The following is a 16868-nucleotide window of genomic DNA, read 5'->3' on the forward strand; positions in this document are numbered from 1 at the left end:
AAGAGCATCTGCTTGGTAAGCAGAAGGTCCCAGGTTCGATCCCTGGCATCTCCAACTAAAAAGGGTCCAGGCAAAATAGGCGTGAAAAACCTCAGCTTGAGACCCTGGAGAGCCGCTGCCAGTTTCAGTAGACAATACTGACTTTGATGGACCAAAGAGGGTCTGATTCAGTATATTCAGCTTCATATGTCCATATATATTGGGGAGGGATGGTGGCTCAGTGGTAGAGCATCTGCTTGGTAAAGCAGAAGGTCCCAGGTTCAATCCCCGGCATCTCCAACTCAAAGGGGTCCAGGCAAATAGGCGTGAGAAACCTCAGCAGGAGACCCTGGAGAGCCGCTGCCAATCTGAGTAGACAAGACTGACTTTGATGGACCAAGGGTCCGATTCAGTAGAATGCAGCTTCATATGCTCATATGATAGGGAAGGGATGGTGGCTCAGTGGCAGAGCATCTGCTTAGTAAGCAGAAGGTCCCAGGTTCAATCCCTGGCATCTCCAACTAAAAAGGGTCCAGGCAAGGAGGCGTGAATAACCTCAGCTTGAGACCCGGGAGAGCCATGAGTGCGGCTGTGGCTCAGTGATAGAGCATCTGCTTGGTAAGCAGAAGGTCCCAGGTTCAATCCCCGGCATCTCCAACTAAACAGGGTCCAGGCAAAACAGGCATGAAAAACCTCATCTTGAGACCCTGGAGAGCCATGAATGGGACTGTGGCTCAGCGGTAGAGCATCTGCTTGGGAAGCAGGAGGCCCCAGGTTCAATCCCCGGCATCTCCAACTAAAAAGGGTCCAGGCAGAAAGGCGTGAAAAACCTCAGCTTGAGGCCCTGGAGAGCCGCTGTCAGTCTCAGTAGACAAGACTGACTTTGATGGACCGAGGGTCTGATTCAGTAGAAGGCAGCTTCGTATGTTCATATAAGCAGAAATTCCTTAAAGTCTTCTTTTCTTTTTTTGCCACCAGCATTGATGGCAAGCCCGTGTTCTTGTATCACGGAGCTCTGCCTTCCGAGACCGGCGTTCAAAGCTTAAGAGTACTTAAGGCTCTTTAATGCGCAGTCTGGCAGCCCCGCAATTATCATTTTTAAAAAGGCCCTTCTTGGCACATACTGACGGAAGTCGCCGTAACACATCAGCAGCCGGAACACAACATAAACGCTGGTCTAATTGACAGGAACTTCCTCATCAGTTCCCTAAGGGTCACCCTTTGGAGCTGGCTGGCGATAGATTCGAGACAGGGGGAAGAATTGCTTCCACCCAGGCACGTGATACGTGGAACGTCGCCTGGAGATGTTGTGAATGCCACCCCCTAGCGTTCCCTGGTTGGCCGCCCTCACATTCCAGTTAATGGAGCCGTGGGAGCGAACTGGGAAGAGGAAACAGCGCTATGTGATGCTGTAACATCACTTCCAGCTGACCAACAGGAAGGGACATCACAGCATAACATGACCCCAGTTTTACAGTTTCTGCTCCCTCCCTGTGCTTCTGGGGATTCACAGACCACTGGGTTAGGTGGATTGAAAAGTGGACTGGACAAATGTGAACATATAAAGCTGCCTTCTACTGAGTCAGACCTTTGGTTCATCAAAGTCAGTATTGCCTACTCAGACTGGCAGCGGCTCTCCAGGTTCTCAGGTAAAGGTCTTTCTTATCACCTCCTGCCTGGTCCTTTCAACTGGAGATGCTAGGGATTGAACCTGGGACCTTCTGCCTGCCAAGCAGAGGCTCTGCTACTGAGCCAGAGTCTCAGGGCAAGGTCTTTCCCATCCCCTCCTGCCTGGTTTTTCTAACTGGAGATACTAGGGATTGAACCTGGGACCTTCTGCATGCCAAACTGAGGTTCTACCACTGAGCTAGGGTCACAGGTCAAGGTCTTTCCCATCTCTTCCTGCCTGGTCCTTTCAACTGGAGATGCTGGGGATTGAAACTGGGCCCTTCTGCATGCCAACAGAGGCTCTGCCACTGAGCCAGGGTCTCAGGTCAAGGTCTTTCCCGTCACTTTCTGCCTGGTCCTTTGAACTGGAGATGCCGGGGACTGAACCTGGGACCTTCTGCATGCCAAGCAGAGGCTCTGCCACTGAGTCAGGGTCTCAGGCCAAGGTCTTTCTCCTCACCTCCTGCCTGGTCCTTTGAACTGGAGATGCCGGGGATTGAACCTGGGCCCTTCTGCATGCCAAGCAGAGGCTCTGCCACTGAGGCAGGGTCTCAGATCAAGGTCTTTCCCATCCCCTCATGCCTGGTCCTGTTAACTGGAGATGCCAGGGATTGAACCTGGGACCCTCTGCTTCCCAAGCAAATGCTCTTCCACTGAGCCACCGTCCCTCCCCTATCATATGAGTATATGAAGCTGCCTTCTACTGAATCAGACCCTCGGTCCATCAAAGTCAGAATTGTCTACTTAGACTGGCAGCGGCTCTCCAGGGTCTCAATAGGGCTGCCAAGCCCCCAGTCCAGGTGAGGCTTCCCCTGTCCAGAAGGTTCCCAACCCACTGGTCCACATTGGGCCAGCGGGGGGAACCTCCCCCGACATCGTTGACGAGATGATGTCAGCCAGAAGTGATGTCATTGCGTGGCAGCCACTGTAGGTGTTTCCAGGAAAACTCTATGGTTTTTCCGGACGCTCTAGCCGTTTGGGAAGGGAAACTCTATGGTACAATAGGTACCATAGAGTTTCGCCCTCCCAAATGACTAGAGCGTCCGGGAAAACCATAGAGTTTTCCCGGAAATACCTAGCGTAGCCGCGAGCAACTTCGCTGGTGCGATGATATCATTTCCAGGTGACATCATTGCATTGCGCACACAAAAGTCCCCCGCTGGAGAAGTCAGGGGACTTGGCAGAATTAGGTCTCAAGCTGAGGTTTTTCACGCCTACTTGCCTGGACCCTTTTTAGTTGGAGATACCGGGGATTGAACCTGGGACCTTCTGCTTACCAAGCAGATGCTCTACCACTGAGCCACCATCTCTCCCCTATAAACATATGAATGTATGAAGCTGCCTTCTACTGAATCAGACCCTCAGTCCATCAAAGTCAATATTGTCTACTCAGACTGGCAGCGGCCCTTCAGGGTCTCAAGCGGAGGTTTTTCACGCGTACTTGCCTGGACCCTTTTGAGTTGGAGATGGCGGGGATTGAACCTGGGACCTTCCGCTTACCGAGCAGATGCTCTACCACTGAGCCACAGCCCCATTCATGGCTCTCCAGGGTCTCAAGCGGAGGTTATTCACACCTCTTTGCCTGGACCCTTTTTAGTTGGGAGATGCTGGTGATTGAACCTGGGACCTTCTGCTTACCAAGCAGGTGCTCTATCACTGAGCTGCCTCCCCTCCCCTAAATATATGGTGAATGCATGTATCACTGGCTGTTAGCCATGATAGCCAAAGGGGGCTTCTGGGCCCAGAGGCAGAATGCCTCTCGTTGTCAGATGCAGGAAAGCAGTCAGTGAGGACGGGCTGCTGCCACAGGTCCCACCAGTGAGTTTCCCCATGGCATGACAGGAAACAGTTTCCAAGTAGCCATGTCATAGATAAAAGTTGAAAGGTATTCCCTGTTTTTTTTCCTTCTATGTCTTATGTGTTTCCTGTTAGAAATGCTAATGACACCCCTGGCCAAACAGCGACGGTCAGTTCACTCCTCCAGGTAGCTAGCTGGGAAATGAAACCAGCTTTTACCTACAAAAGGTTTTTTCCCCCTCTGTCTCTCCTGCCAGAGCAGACAAGGCACAATGAATCCTCTGGCCGGGCTGGACAAATTAGGGAAGGGGGCTTTGCCTGGTGAGAGACCTCTCGTACCTATGGGCCAGCTTCAGAGGCATCGCTGCCCAAACGGGCCTGTGTAGAAGAAGGAAAATGGCCGCCACAGATCAAGAGATACTCGCCTCTTGGTTTTGAGCTAGGGTTGCCAGGTCCAAATAAAGAAAATATCTGGGGACTTTGTGGGTGGAGCCAGGAGATGTTGAGGGTGGAGCCAGGAGCAAAAATGTGACAAGCACAGCTGAACTCCAAAGGGAGTTCTGGCCGTCACATTGAAAGGGACCGCACACCTTTTCAGTGCCTTCCCACCATTGGAAATGATGGAGAGGAGCACCTTCTTCTTGGGCTCATAGAAATCGACCCCCTGGTCCAATCTATTTGAAACTTGGGGAGTATTTTGAGGAGAGGTATCAGATGCTAAGCTGCAAATCTGCCTCAAAAGATAGCCCCACCCCCGAGCCCCAGATGCCTACAGATCAATTCTCCATCATACTCTGTGGCAGGAGTGGCCAAGGGTAGCTCTCTGGATGTTTTTTTTTTTGCCTACAACTCCCATCAGCCCCAGCCAGCACGGCCAATGGCTGGGGCTGATGGAAGTTGTAGGCAAAAAAACATCTGGAGAGCTACCCTCGGCCACCCCTGCTCTATGGGAGTCTCCATAGGGAATAATGGAGTGCCCAGCAGGCAGGCATTTGCCCCCCACACACCCTTTCTTACGACCCTTTCTGATGAAGCAGGGGGAGAGGGCCTCCAAACCAGGAGATCCCCTTGCCCCCACCTGGGGATCGGCAACCCTGTTTTGAGCGCCTGTGTCTGGAAGACTCTGCCAGAACAACACATCGAGCTTAAAACGAGTGACTTTAACATGGGAGTTGTGTGGGCTGTTTGGCCCCTGGGTGGAGGAGCGGCAGGTAAGCGCAAAAGTCTCTCTCCTCGTCTGTCGACTTAGCGGACGGGCAGCTGGTCTGGTTTCATAGCAGAAGAGGAGCCTGGTTCTTCATCAGAGTTCTTTATTCCTCACCAAGATGCTAAAGACCTTCGCCTGGACTTCACTGCGTTAGGCAGTCGGTCACATCATGTGACGGAATGCCTTTTGCCCTGACATGCTGAAGTCACGCCAGGCCCTCCTGTCTTCCACCATCCTCCGAAGTCTGCCCACATTCGTGTTTGTGACATCAGTAACGCTGTCCAGCCATCTCCTCTTTTGCCGTCCCCTTCTTCTTTTGCCTTCTGTCTTTCCCAGCATCAGGGGCTTCTCCAGGGAGTGCTCATAAGAACATAAGAGAAGCCATGTTAGATCAGGCCACTGGCCCCTCCAGTCCAGCACTCTTTGTCACATAAGAACATAAGAGAAGCCATGTCGGATCAGGCCAATGGTCCCTCCAGTCCAGCACTCTGTGTCACATAAGAACATAAGAGAAGCCCTGTTGGATCAGGCCAATGGCCCCTCCAGTCCAACACTCTGTGTCACATAAGAACATAAGAGAAGCCATGTTAGATCAGGCCAATGGCCCATCCAGTCCAACATTCTGTGTCACACAGCGGCCAAATATATATATAAGTACTTCCTTTTATCCGTTTTAACCTGTCTGCTCAGCAATTTCATCGAATGCCCACGAGTTCTTGTATTGTGAGAAAGGGAGAAAAGTACTTCTTTCTCTACTTTCTCCATCCCATGCATTATCTTGTAAACTCTATCATGTCACCCCTCAGTCGACATTTCTCCAAGCTAAAGAGCCCTAAGCGTTTCAACCTTTCTTCATAGGGAAAGTGTTCCAGCCCTTTAATCATTCTAGTTGCCCTTTTCTGAACTTTCTCCAATGCTATAATATCCTTTTTGAGGTGCGGCGACCAGAACTGCACACAGTACTCCAAATGAGACCACACCATTGATTTATACAGGGGCATTATGATACTGGCTGATTTGTTTTCAATTCCCTTCCTAATAATTCCCAGCATGGCGTTGGCCTTTTTTATTGCAAACGCACACTGTTTTTATTGCAAACGCACACTGCTCCCTTCTCATTGGGTGGCCAAAGTATTTCAGCTTCAGCATCTGACCTTCCAGGGAACAGTCTGGGTTGATTTCCCTTAGGACTGACTGATTGGATCTTCTTGCGGTCCAAGGGATTCTCAGGAGTCTTCTCCAGCACCACATCTCAAAAGCATCTATTCTTCTGCGCTCATCTTTTGCCGTCTCCTCCTTCTTTTGGCTTCTGTCTTTCCCAGCTTCAGGGTCTTCTCCAGGGAGTGCTCCCTTCTCATTGGGGGGCCAAAGGATTTGAGCTTCAGCTTCAGCATCTGACCTTCCAGGGAACAGTCTGGGTGGATTTCCCTTAGGACTGACTGATTGGATCTTCTTGCAGTCCAAGGGACTCTGAAGATTCTTCTCCAGCACCACAGCTCGAAAGCATCTATTCTTCTGCGCTCGCCCTTCCTTATGGTCCAACTCTCACAGCCATACAAGCCTGTGACTGACCCAAAGTCACCCAGCGTGCTTTCATGGGAGAAGTGTGGATTTTAAACCGGGGTTTCCAGAGTTCCCGTCTGCCACTCTATCAGCTACACTATGTCCAGAAGGAGGTTCTCTTTCAGACCCGTTTTCCTTTGGCTTTTCCGCGTTTCCTGCCTGTGATATACATTCTGGAAGGGAGCAGACGCCAAATGGGCGAACTCTGTATCATTATACCCTGCAAAGGTCCCTCCAGTTTGGAATAGCGGCTAAGAGCAGCAGACTCTACTCTGGAGGACCGGGTTCGATTCCCCACGCCTCCTCCACGTGCAGCCAGCTGGGTGACCTGGGGCCAGTCATGGGTCTCTCGGCTTTTCTCTCGAGAGCAATTCTCTCAGAGCTCTCTCAGCCCCACCGACCTCACAGGGTGTCTGTCGTGGGGCGAGGAAGGGAAGGCGCTCCGACTCCTTCAGGTAGGGAAGGGTGGGGTATGAAACCAGCTGTTCCATCTTCTCCCTCTACTTCTTCTCCCCTCCCCAAACCCTATCCTTCCCAGGCTTCCAAATCTCTAGGAATTTCTCAATCTCCAGTTGGCACCCTGCTTTTTAACTTGATGGGCTCCGCCCAGAGCTACCAGGTGGGGGTTCTCTCGCTTTGGGGGTCCCCAACCCGCCAGCCCACTGGGGGGATCCCTTCCCGACGTCGCCGACCGCTCTAGAAGCTTCCAAGAAAACTGTGGTTTTCCCCAGACGCTCTAGCAATTTGGGATGAAAACTCTATGACCCTGGGGGACTTGGCACTAACCCTAGCTCCACCTTTTACCTGTTATTATGATCTGCTGTTAACCTCAGAAAACGTGGAGGCTGGCAGCCCTGGGACATTTCTAACCTTCCAACCCAAAAAGGACATTTTCATCGATTGTTTAAAAAGAGGGTTTGTAGAATCTTTCGGGCTCAAGTGCCGTGTTCTACTGGAGAAAGTTTTTCTTCCAGACGTTTCGTTCTCGGCTGCGGAGAACATCCTCAGCGGCGTTGCAGCCGGAGCAGGCGCTCTGACCTTCTTGGCTGCTGTGCATTCACTGAATGCACTCAACGCACAGCAGCCAAGAAGGTCAGAGCGCCTGCTCCGGCTGCAACGCCGCTGAGGATGTTCTCCGCAGCCGAGAACGAAACGTCTGGAAGAAAAACTTTCTCCAGTAGAACACGGCACTTGAGCCCGAAAGATTCTACAAACCCTAATGATGTTACCAGCCGTGAAAACCTGAAATCTTTGTTTAAAAAGAGTCCAAACGAGGACGGACGCACACAAAAAAGAGGACATGTCCTCTAAAAAGAGGACATCTGGTAACCCTAAACTGAGCGAACAGTCCAGAACTCAGCAGATCAGCAAGAAATATTGCAATGCAGAAGTTCCCAGTGGCTTGGGCCCTATGGCTAGAAACTAGCTACTCGTTCGCAAAGACGCAATGTTCTTGTTTTCACAGCCGCTGCATTTCGAGGGAGTGTCGCTCTAAATTAAAAGCAGCTTTTTCCCCCTCGCATATTAGCAAGACCTGTTAACGAAGTTCAAGTAATTTGTTTCGGAGGGCTAAAAGAAAGAGACAGCCTTGCTGTCGTTTTCTTGACAGTTAAGTCCGGTTTTCTCTTTCGTTTCTCCACACGCGTGCATACGTTGCCTCTTTGACTGCGGGATAAGTATGGGTTCGCTTGGCGGGAGTTGTGCGGAGATCAGTACGTCCTCTTTTCTCTATGTCGTCTCTTCAAATCGACACTGCCCCGGTTTGGTTAGGCCTAAATGACAATGCTGTTCGAAAAATAAGGTCTTTTTTTTTTTTTTAAAGCAGCATACGGAAATGGTTGTTTACTTGAACTTTCTGTTCTAACAAAAGATTTTTGCTGATGAGGTATTTAGCGGTTGTATGTGAGGGAGGAAAGGATCCCTGGTTTGGCACTGTGGCGCAAGAGATCTCACTTGGCTTATTTCATTTATTTAAGAAGAAGAAGACGACATTGGATTTATATTCCGCCCTCCACTCAGAGCGGCTCACAATCTCCTTTATCTTCCTCCCCCACCAAAGACACCCTGTGAGGTGGGTGGGGCTGAGAGAGCTCTGACAGAAGGTGCCCTTTCAAGGACAACCTCTGCCAGAGCTATGGCTGACCCTTAGGCCATTCCAGCAGCTGCAAGTGGAGGAGTGGGGAATCAAACCCGGTTCTCCCAGATAAGAGTCCGCACACTTAACCACTACACCAAACAGGCTTCAGGGCAGATCACAACATACAGTAATAAGAATAAAAAGCTACAATCCAGAGTTAAAACCATACATTAAAATTAAACAGGTGAGAACAATAAAACCATAAATAAAGCGCAGCAAAGGCGGAAAGGGCACGTCGTACAGCAGGGGTAGCTCTCCGGATGTTTTTTTGCCTACAACTCCCATCAGCCCCAGCCATTGGCCATGCTGGCTGGGACTGATGGGAGCTGTAGGCAAAAAAACATCTGGAGAGCTACCGTTGGCCACGCCTGTCATACAGGATAAGCAATTATGGGCCCAAATTCAACTGATGGCTGTAACAGCAAGAGAGCGCTATAGTAAGACGCGATGTCGCTACGAGGGAGGCCAACTGATGGAATAACAGCTGCAATAGGACACCCGCTTGCCAGTTCTTCCTTTCCAAATGCCTACTGCGACAGCCCTCAATTTAGTGCCCACGGGCACTTATCTTGGCATCCCCCCCAAGTGTTTTTAGAAAGTGGGTGGGGCAAGGCGGGGCCCTTGCCCTGCCCGGTTTCTCATTGGCCGCTGAAGCTCCGGCTGGCTATACAGATTAAAATAATGGGGAGGGATGGTGGCTCAGTGGTAGAGCATCTGCTTGGGAAGCAGAAGGTCCCAGGTTCAATCCCCGGCATCTCCAAAAAAGGGTCCAGGCAAATAGGTGTGAAAAACCTCAGTTGGAGACCCTGGAGAGCCGCTGCCAGTCTGAGTAGACAATACTGACTTTGATGGACCGAGGGTCTGATTCAGTAGAAGGCAGCTTCAGATGTTCAATGCTGTTTGAGTGGCACCTGTTTCATTCCCTCTCACCACACTTTCCCGGGGTGATTTTACAAAAATATTATTTCTCTTCTCCCCTGCGCTTGTGCTTCCTGTGTGTGTGCTTCCGCCTCCTTTAGCGGCCGTTTTGTGGTAATGCTCCCAAGACCCCAGGCCTAGTGAATATGTCCTGCGTCAGCAAAATCCCTGTCGTTTCTGAATGTTATCCAAGTTGTTCAAAGGCCTTGCTAAGGAACAAGGCTTTTTTAAACAGGAACGCAGAGGAACCCAGTTCTGGCTGGCTTAGCATTGGAGGGTGTGGCCTAATTTGCAAACGAGTTCCTGCTGGACTTTTTCTACCATAAAAGCCCTGGTAAGGAGACACCATGGTAAAGAGCCCTGTGGTGCAGAGTGGTAAAGCCGCAGTACTGCAGTCAGAGCCCTCTGCTCACGACCTGAGTTCGATCCCCAGCGGAAGCTGGGTTTTCAGGTAGCCGGCTTCAGGTTGACTCAGCCTTCCCTCCGTCCGAGGTCGGTCAAATGAGTCCCCAACTTGCTGGGGGGGGGGGGGGGGAAGTGTAGATGACTGGGGAAGGCAATGGCAAACCAGCCCGTCAAAAGTCTGCCGTGAAAACTTTGTGAAAGCAACGTCACCCCAGAGTCGGAAACGACTGGTGCTCGCACAGGGGACCTTTCCTTTAGAGCGGCCCCGTGGCGCAGAGTGGTAAGGCAACAGTACCGCCGGCCCTGAAAGACCATCCTCCTCCAGCTGGCTTTTTAATGTAGAATGTTACCGTCGTCATATAAAAACTGCGTTATACCAAGATTGTAGCACCAAACTAATCTGTGGTTTAAATTGTTAGTTTTAACTGTTGGTTTTAAATGTAATAGTATGTTTAATTTAAGAAATAGAATTATGATGTAATTGGGGGTATTTTATTATTATATTATTGTAATATCTGTATTTTATGTTATGCAAGCCGCCCTGAGCCTGCTTCGGTGGGGAGGGTGGGATATAAATTAAAAATTATTATTATTACTGTGGTCTGAACTCTCTGCTCATGGTTCAGGTAGCCGGCTCGAGGTTGACTCAGCCTTCCATCCTTCCGAGGTCAGTCAAATGAGGACCCAGCTTGCTGGGGGGAAAGCGTAGAGGACTGGGGAAGGCAAGGGCAAACCACCCCGTAAAAAGTCTGCCATGAAAACGTTGTGAAAGCAACGTCACCGCAGAGTCGGAAACGACTGGAGCTTGCACAGGGGACTACCTTGACCTTTAAGGAGACACCATACCAGGGGTGTCAAACTCATTTCTTACGATGGCCGGATTTGACATAAATGAGACCCATAAATGTGCACCTATTTAAGGTTTAGTAGCAGAGATATAAACTTTTTAAAGGACACAGACAAACATGGATAAAGATTTTTTTTTTTTTACAAAAAAACTTAAAACATGCTTGAAACATTAGCACTTGTTGGTCTTAAAGGTGCTTTCTTTGCATTTCTCCCAGGGGATCCAGGGAATCAGGCAGAGGAAGCTCTGGCTCTTTCCCTCTGTCCCCAGGGGACCAGGAGGGGGTGGAGCCTCAACCAATGGAGAAAATCAAGGTTTTGCTCTGTAGCTCTGCTGTGCGATTGAGGAAGCCTTGCAGAGCAAGCTGTGATGCAGAAGGAAGCAAGAGAGAGGGAGAAGGAAGCAGACGACAGCCAGTTGCTCCAGATTCTGATCTGGAGAACCGGGTTCGATTCCCCACTCCTCCTTCATGTGCTGGGTGGCCTTGGGTCAGTCCCAGTTCTCTCAGAGCTCTCTCAGCTTCACATGCCTCACAGGGTGCCTGTTGTGGGGAGAGGAAGGGATGGAGATTAAGCCTCTCTGAGACTCGGAATGAGGGCAGGGTATAAATCCAATCTCCTCCTCCTCAGGGATGTGTTTTGAGTCCACTTCTTTTCACTATTTACACATCTGATTGTGTTTCTAGCAGTCTGAGTAACAAAATCATTAAGTACGCAGATGATACAACGTTGGTAGGGCTCATCTCTGAGGATGATGAGTCTGCGTATAGGAGGGAAGTTCAACAGCTGTCCCTTTGGTGTAAAGCAAATAATCTTATTTTTAATATAAATAAGACGAAGGAAATTATGGTGGATTACAGGAAGAGTAGTTTGGACATCCAGCCGTTGTTTATTGATGGTGTTATGGTAGAACAGGTGACAGAATGGAAGTTTCTGGGAATTACCATGAAACAGGATCTAACATGGGGAGCAAATACTTTAGCTCTAGAGAAAAAGGCCCAGCAACGACTATACTACTTAAGACTCTTAAGATCACTACAACTGTCAGGGAGTCTGCTGGTTGCCTTTTATCGTAGTTCCATTGAGAGCATTTTATCTTATTGCCTCTGCGCGTGGTTTGGGAGCTGCACGGAAGCAGAGAGAAGGGTGCTCCAAAGAGTGACGAGAAGAGCACAAAAGATTTGTGGATGTTCTCTCCCCTCATTGGTGGATCTGTATAATATGGGATGTAAAAGGAAGATACAAATGATCCTAAGGGACCCTTCACATCTGGGCCATTTGCTATTTGAGATCTTACCGTCAGGTAGACGATATAGAGTGTTGAAGGCTAGGACAAACAGATTTAAGGACAGTTTCTATCCAAGTGCTGTGGTTAGGTTAAATGCAGGGTTATGAATGACTATTTGTTTTAGATGTATTTAAATGGTTTATATGGTTTTAATGGTTTTATGAATGATTATCTGTTTTAGATGGATTTAAATGGTTTAAATGGTTTTAGATGTATTTAAATAGTTTATGAATATGTGTGTTTGATGTGTTGGTATGTTTGTGGAAGAGCACCTCATTTCATTGCTCTCTTTTGTTGAGAACAATGACAATAAATTTATCTATCTATCTATCTATCTATCTATCTATCTATCTATCTATCTATCTATCTATCTATCTATCTATCTATCTATCTATCTTCCTCCTCCTTCTCTTCCTCTTCCTTCTCCACCTCTTCTTCTTTTTCTCCTCCTCCTCTTCTTGTCCTCCTCCTCCTCTTCTTCTTCTTGGGAGGTGGTGGGCTCTCCTTCCTTGGAGGTTTTTGAACAGAGGCTAGATGGCCATCTGACAGCAGTGAAGATCCTGTGAATTTAGGGGGAGGTATAATTTTTGGGCCACTGTGTGACACAGAGTGTTGGACTGGATGGGCCACTGGCCTGACCCAACATGGCTTCTCTTATGTTCTTATGAGTTTCCTGCATTGCGCAGGGGGTTGGACTAGATGACCCTGGAGGTCCCTTCCGATTCTATGATTCTATTATTGCCAAGTAGTGGCTGCCACCAGGAATTAATTCCCTGGTTCTGAGCACAAAACTCCCAGACGGCATCTGTCAGCTGGCCATGCGGGGGTATACAAGGACATTATAATGTGTGAATCGCCCCTAAGACTGCCTGGGTTTGGGCTCACCTGCTTCAGGAAGGGACTCCCAAACTATCTCCTGAATTCCAGCAGTTCAGGTTCTTCCAGCTCCCTGCAGGAGCTGCCTCTGCGGTGCTCTGATTGACGCCTGGACCCGGCCAATCGCAGACCCCGTTTCCTCCCCAGCCAGCGGCGCCGAGTGCGGAAGCTGCTCCCAGCAATGTCACAGTTACCACCACCCTCCTCCGAATAAACTGAACCTTAATTAAAAACACGGAATAAACACCCTGAGTGCTTGGCAAAGATAGCTTTAGAAATGAAAAAGCCCCCAAAGCCTATCCAGGGAAACAGGTACGGTCAAAATGTAGCCCGAAGTCTGTGCCAGGGATACCTTTTCGCAAGAATTGGAACCCAGGTCTTTGCTGGATGAGTCCGGGGGGGGGGGTGTCTAGGTTTGGAGCTCCCAGCAGTTTGGGGTTTTTTAAATTCATGGGCACCCTGAAAATTAAGCTTGCCATGTTGCTGAAGCTCCAGATGTGGAACTCGCAGTCCACAGCTTCTTAGACCCTGAGGCAGAGGAAAGCAGGGCCCGCTGTGCTGCCCCCAAACGAGGGTTGCCAGCCTCCAGGTCGTACCTGGAGACCTCCAGCTATCTCCAAACGAGCAAGATTAAGTTCCCCTGGAGAAAATGGAGGAGAAGGGAACGATGTAACACATGGAATTCACTGCCACAGGAGGTGGCGGCAGCTAAAAGCATAGCCAGCTTCAAGAGGGGATTGGATAAACGTTTGAAGCAGAGGTCCATCATTGGCTATTAGCCACAGAGTATTGTTGGAACTCTCTGTCTGGGGCAGTGATGCTCTGTATTCTTGGTGCTTGTGGGGCGCAGTGGGAGGGCTTCTAGTGTCCTGGCCCCACTGATGGACCTCCTGATGGCACCTGGGTTTTGGCCACTGCGTGACACAGAGTGTTGGACTGGATGGGCCATTGGCCTGATCCAACATGGCTTCTCTTATGTTCTTATGTGACACAGAGTGTTGGACTGGATGGGCCATTGGCCTGATCTAACATGGCTTCTCTTATGTCTTTATGTGACACATAGCGTTGGACTGGATGGGCCATTGGCCTGATCCAACATGGCTTCTCTTATGTCTTTATGTGACACATAGCGTTGGACTGGATGGGCCATTGGCCTGATCCAACATGGCTTCTCTTATGTTCTTATGTGACACAGAGTGTTGGACTGGATGGGCCATTGGCCTGATCTAACATGGCTTCTCTTATGTGACACAGAGTGTTGGACTGGATGGGCCATTGGCCTGATCTAACATGGCTTCTCTTATGTGACACAGAGTGTTGGACTGGAGGGGCCTGTGGCCTGGTCCAACATGGCTTCTCTTATGTTCTTATGTGACTCAGAGTGTTGGACTGGATGGGCCACTGGCCTGATCCAACATGGCTTCTCTTATGTTCTTATGTGACACAGAGTGTTGGACTGGATGGGCCATTGGCCTGATCCAACATGGCTTCTCTTATGTCTTTATGTGACACATAGCGTTGGACTGGATGGGCCATTGGCCTGATCCAACATGGCTTCTCTTATGTTCTTATGTGACACAGAGTGTTGGACTGGATGGGCCATTGGCCTGATCTAACATGGCTTCTCTTATGTGACACAGAGTGTTGGACTGGATGGGCCATTGGCCTGATCTAACATGGCTTCTCTTATGTGACACAGAGTGTTGGACTGGAGGGGCCTGTGGCCTGGTCCAACATGGCTTCTCTTATGTTCTTATGTGACTCAGAGTGTTGGACTGGATGGGCCACTGGCCTGATCCAACATGGCTTCTCTTATGTTCTTATGTGACACAGAGTGTTGGACTGGATGGGCCATTGGCCTGATCTAACATGGCTTCTCTTATGTTCTTCTGTGACACAGAGTGTTGGACTGGATTGGCCACTGGCCTGATCCAACATGGCTTCTCTTATGTTCTTATGTGACACAGAGTGTTGGACTGGAGGGGCCACTGGCCTGATCTAACATGGCTTCTCTTATGTTCTTCTGTGACACAGAGTGTTGGACTGGATTGGCCACTGGCCTGATCCAACATGGCTTCTCTTATGTTCTTATGTGACACAGAGTGTTGGACTGGATGGGCCATTGGCCTGATCTAACATGGCTTCTCTTATGTTCTTCTGTGACACAGAGTGTTGGACTGGATTGGCCACTGGCCTGATCCAACATGGCTTCTCTTATGTTCTTATGTGACACAGAGTGTTGGACTGGAGGGGCCACTGGCCTGATCCAACATGGCTTCTCTTATGTTCTTATGTGACACAGAGTGTTGGACTGGAGGGGCCACTGGCCTGATCCAACATGGCTTCTCTTATGTTCTTATGTGACACAGAGTGTTGGACTGGAGGGGCCACTGGCCTGATCCAACATGGCTTCTCTTATGTTCTTATGTGACACAGAGTGTTGGACTGGATTGGCCACTGGCCTGATCCAACATGGCTTCTCTTATGTTCTTATGTGACACAGAGTGTTGGACTGGAGGGGCCACTGGCCTGATCCAACATGGCTTCTCTTATGTTCTTATGTGACACAGAGTGTTGGACTGGATTGGCCACTGGCCTGATCCAACATGGCTTCTCTTATGTTCTTATGTGACACAGAGTGTTGGACTAGATGGGCCATTGGCCTGATCCAGCATGACTTCTCTTATGTTCTTATGTAACTAAGCCGTCTTGGGTCTTTTTGGGGAGATGGGCAGGGTACGTACCAGAGCTTTTTTTGTAGCAGGAACTCCTTTGCATATTAGGCCACGCACCCCTGATGTAGCCAATCCCCTTGGAGCTGACTGTAGGCCCTGTACGAAGAGCCCTGGAAGCTCTTGGAAGATTGGCTACATCAGCGGGGTGTGGCCTAACATGCAAATGAAGTAAGTGAATAAAACAAATATATAAATTCAGCATTCACCCTAACTTGCATGTCCCGTTGAAAATTGACGCTGCGACCCGACTACATTTATACCTCACAGTCCTCTCCGCTGCGGACTGGAAGCAACTTTCATCGCTCTGCTCTCCTCCGTTTTCTCCTCACGATGACCCTGTGAGGTAGGTTAGGCTGAGAGTGCGTGACTGGCCCAAGGTCATCCTGATAGCTTCTACGGGACAGGGGGATATAGGATCGCCTGGTCCCCACAGAGATCTGTTCCCCTGGAAGAAAATGGTTGCTTTGGAAGATGGAACCATTGGCATTGGACCCCATAAGCTTACAAGCAACCTGATGGCATTTAGCGTGCATACACGCAAGGGGAACTGATCTCTGCTGTCTGGAGATGAGCTATAATTCTGGGGAATCCCCTGGCCTCACGTGCAAATTGGCAACCTTGAGCTCCTGCAACCTAGTAATGAGTGTATCAGAATCAGATCCAGAGCTGTTGGTGTTTTGGCAGTAGAGGGCGGAAGACAAAGGAGCTCTGCCCGACTTTTGATTTGTGGCCTTATGGGTGAAAACCTCAGAAGAGCCCTGCTGGACCAGACTACCAGTTCATCTTGTCTCACACAGTGGCCAACTGGTTCCTCTGGAGGGCCAACAATGGGGCATAGAGGCTGAGGCCTTCCCCTTATAAGAATGTCAGGAGAGCCCTGCTGGGTCAGACCAGGGAAGGTCCATCTAGTCCAGCCTCCTGTCTCACACAGTGGCCACCCAGTTCCTCTGGAGGGCCAACAACAGGGCAGAGAGGCCGAGGCCTTCCCCTGAGAAGAACATCAGAAGAGCCCTGCTGGGTCAGACCAGTGAGAGTCCATCTAGTCCAGCCTCCTGTCTCATGCGATGGCCAACCAGTTCCTCTGGAGGGCCAAAAACAGGGTATAGAGGCCATGGCCTTCCCTTGAGAAGAACATCAGAAGAGCCCTACTGGGTCAGACCAGTGAGGGTCCATCTTGTCCAGCCTCCTGTCTCACACAGTGGCCACCCACTTCCTCTGGAGGGCCAACAACAGGGCAGAGAGGCCAAGGCCTTCCCCTGAGAAGAACATCAGAAGAGCCCTGCTGGGTCAGACCAGCAAGAGTCCATCTAGTCCAGCCTCCTGTCTCATGCGATGGCCAACCAGTTCCTCTGGAGGGCCAAAAACAGGGCAGAGAGGCCGAGGCCTTCCCCTGAGAAGAACATCGGAAGAGCCCTGCTGGGTCAGACCAGTGAGGGTCCATCTAGCCCA

The 16868-nt window shown here is 49.9% G+C and overlaps 1 protein-coding gene and 1 non-coding gene across 2 annotated transcripts in view; both read left to right on the forward strand.

The window, feature by feature from the left end:
• The window catches only part of S1PR2 (sphingosine-1-phosphate receptor 2), a 96962-nt gene that overhangs the window by 66036 nt on the left and 14058 nt on the right, over window positions 1-16868 (forward strand). The window lies entirely within an intron of this gene.
• Window positions 427-499, forward strand: TRNAT-AGU (transfer RNA threonine (anticodon AGU)). The gene has a single exon. It is a non-coding gene; the product is annotated as a tRNA-Thr (tRNA).

The sequence above is a fragment of the Heteronotia binoei genome, chromosome 13, assembly GCF_032191835.1.
Source record: "Heteronotia binoei isolate CCM8104 ecotype False Entrance Well chromosome 13, APGP_CSIRO_Hbin_v1, whole genome shotgun sequence".
Taxonomy (NCBI): domain Eukaryota; kingdom Metazoa; phylum Chordata; class Lepidosauria; order Squamata; family Gekkonidae; genus Heteronotia; species Heteronotia binoei.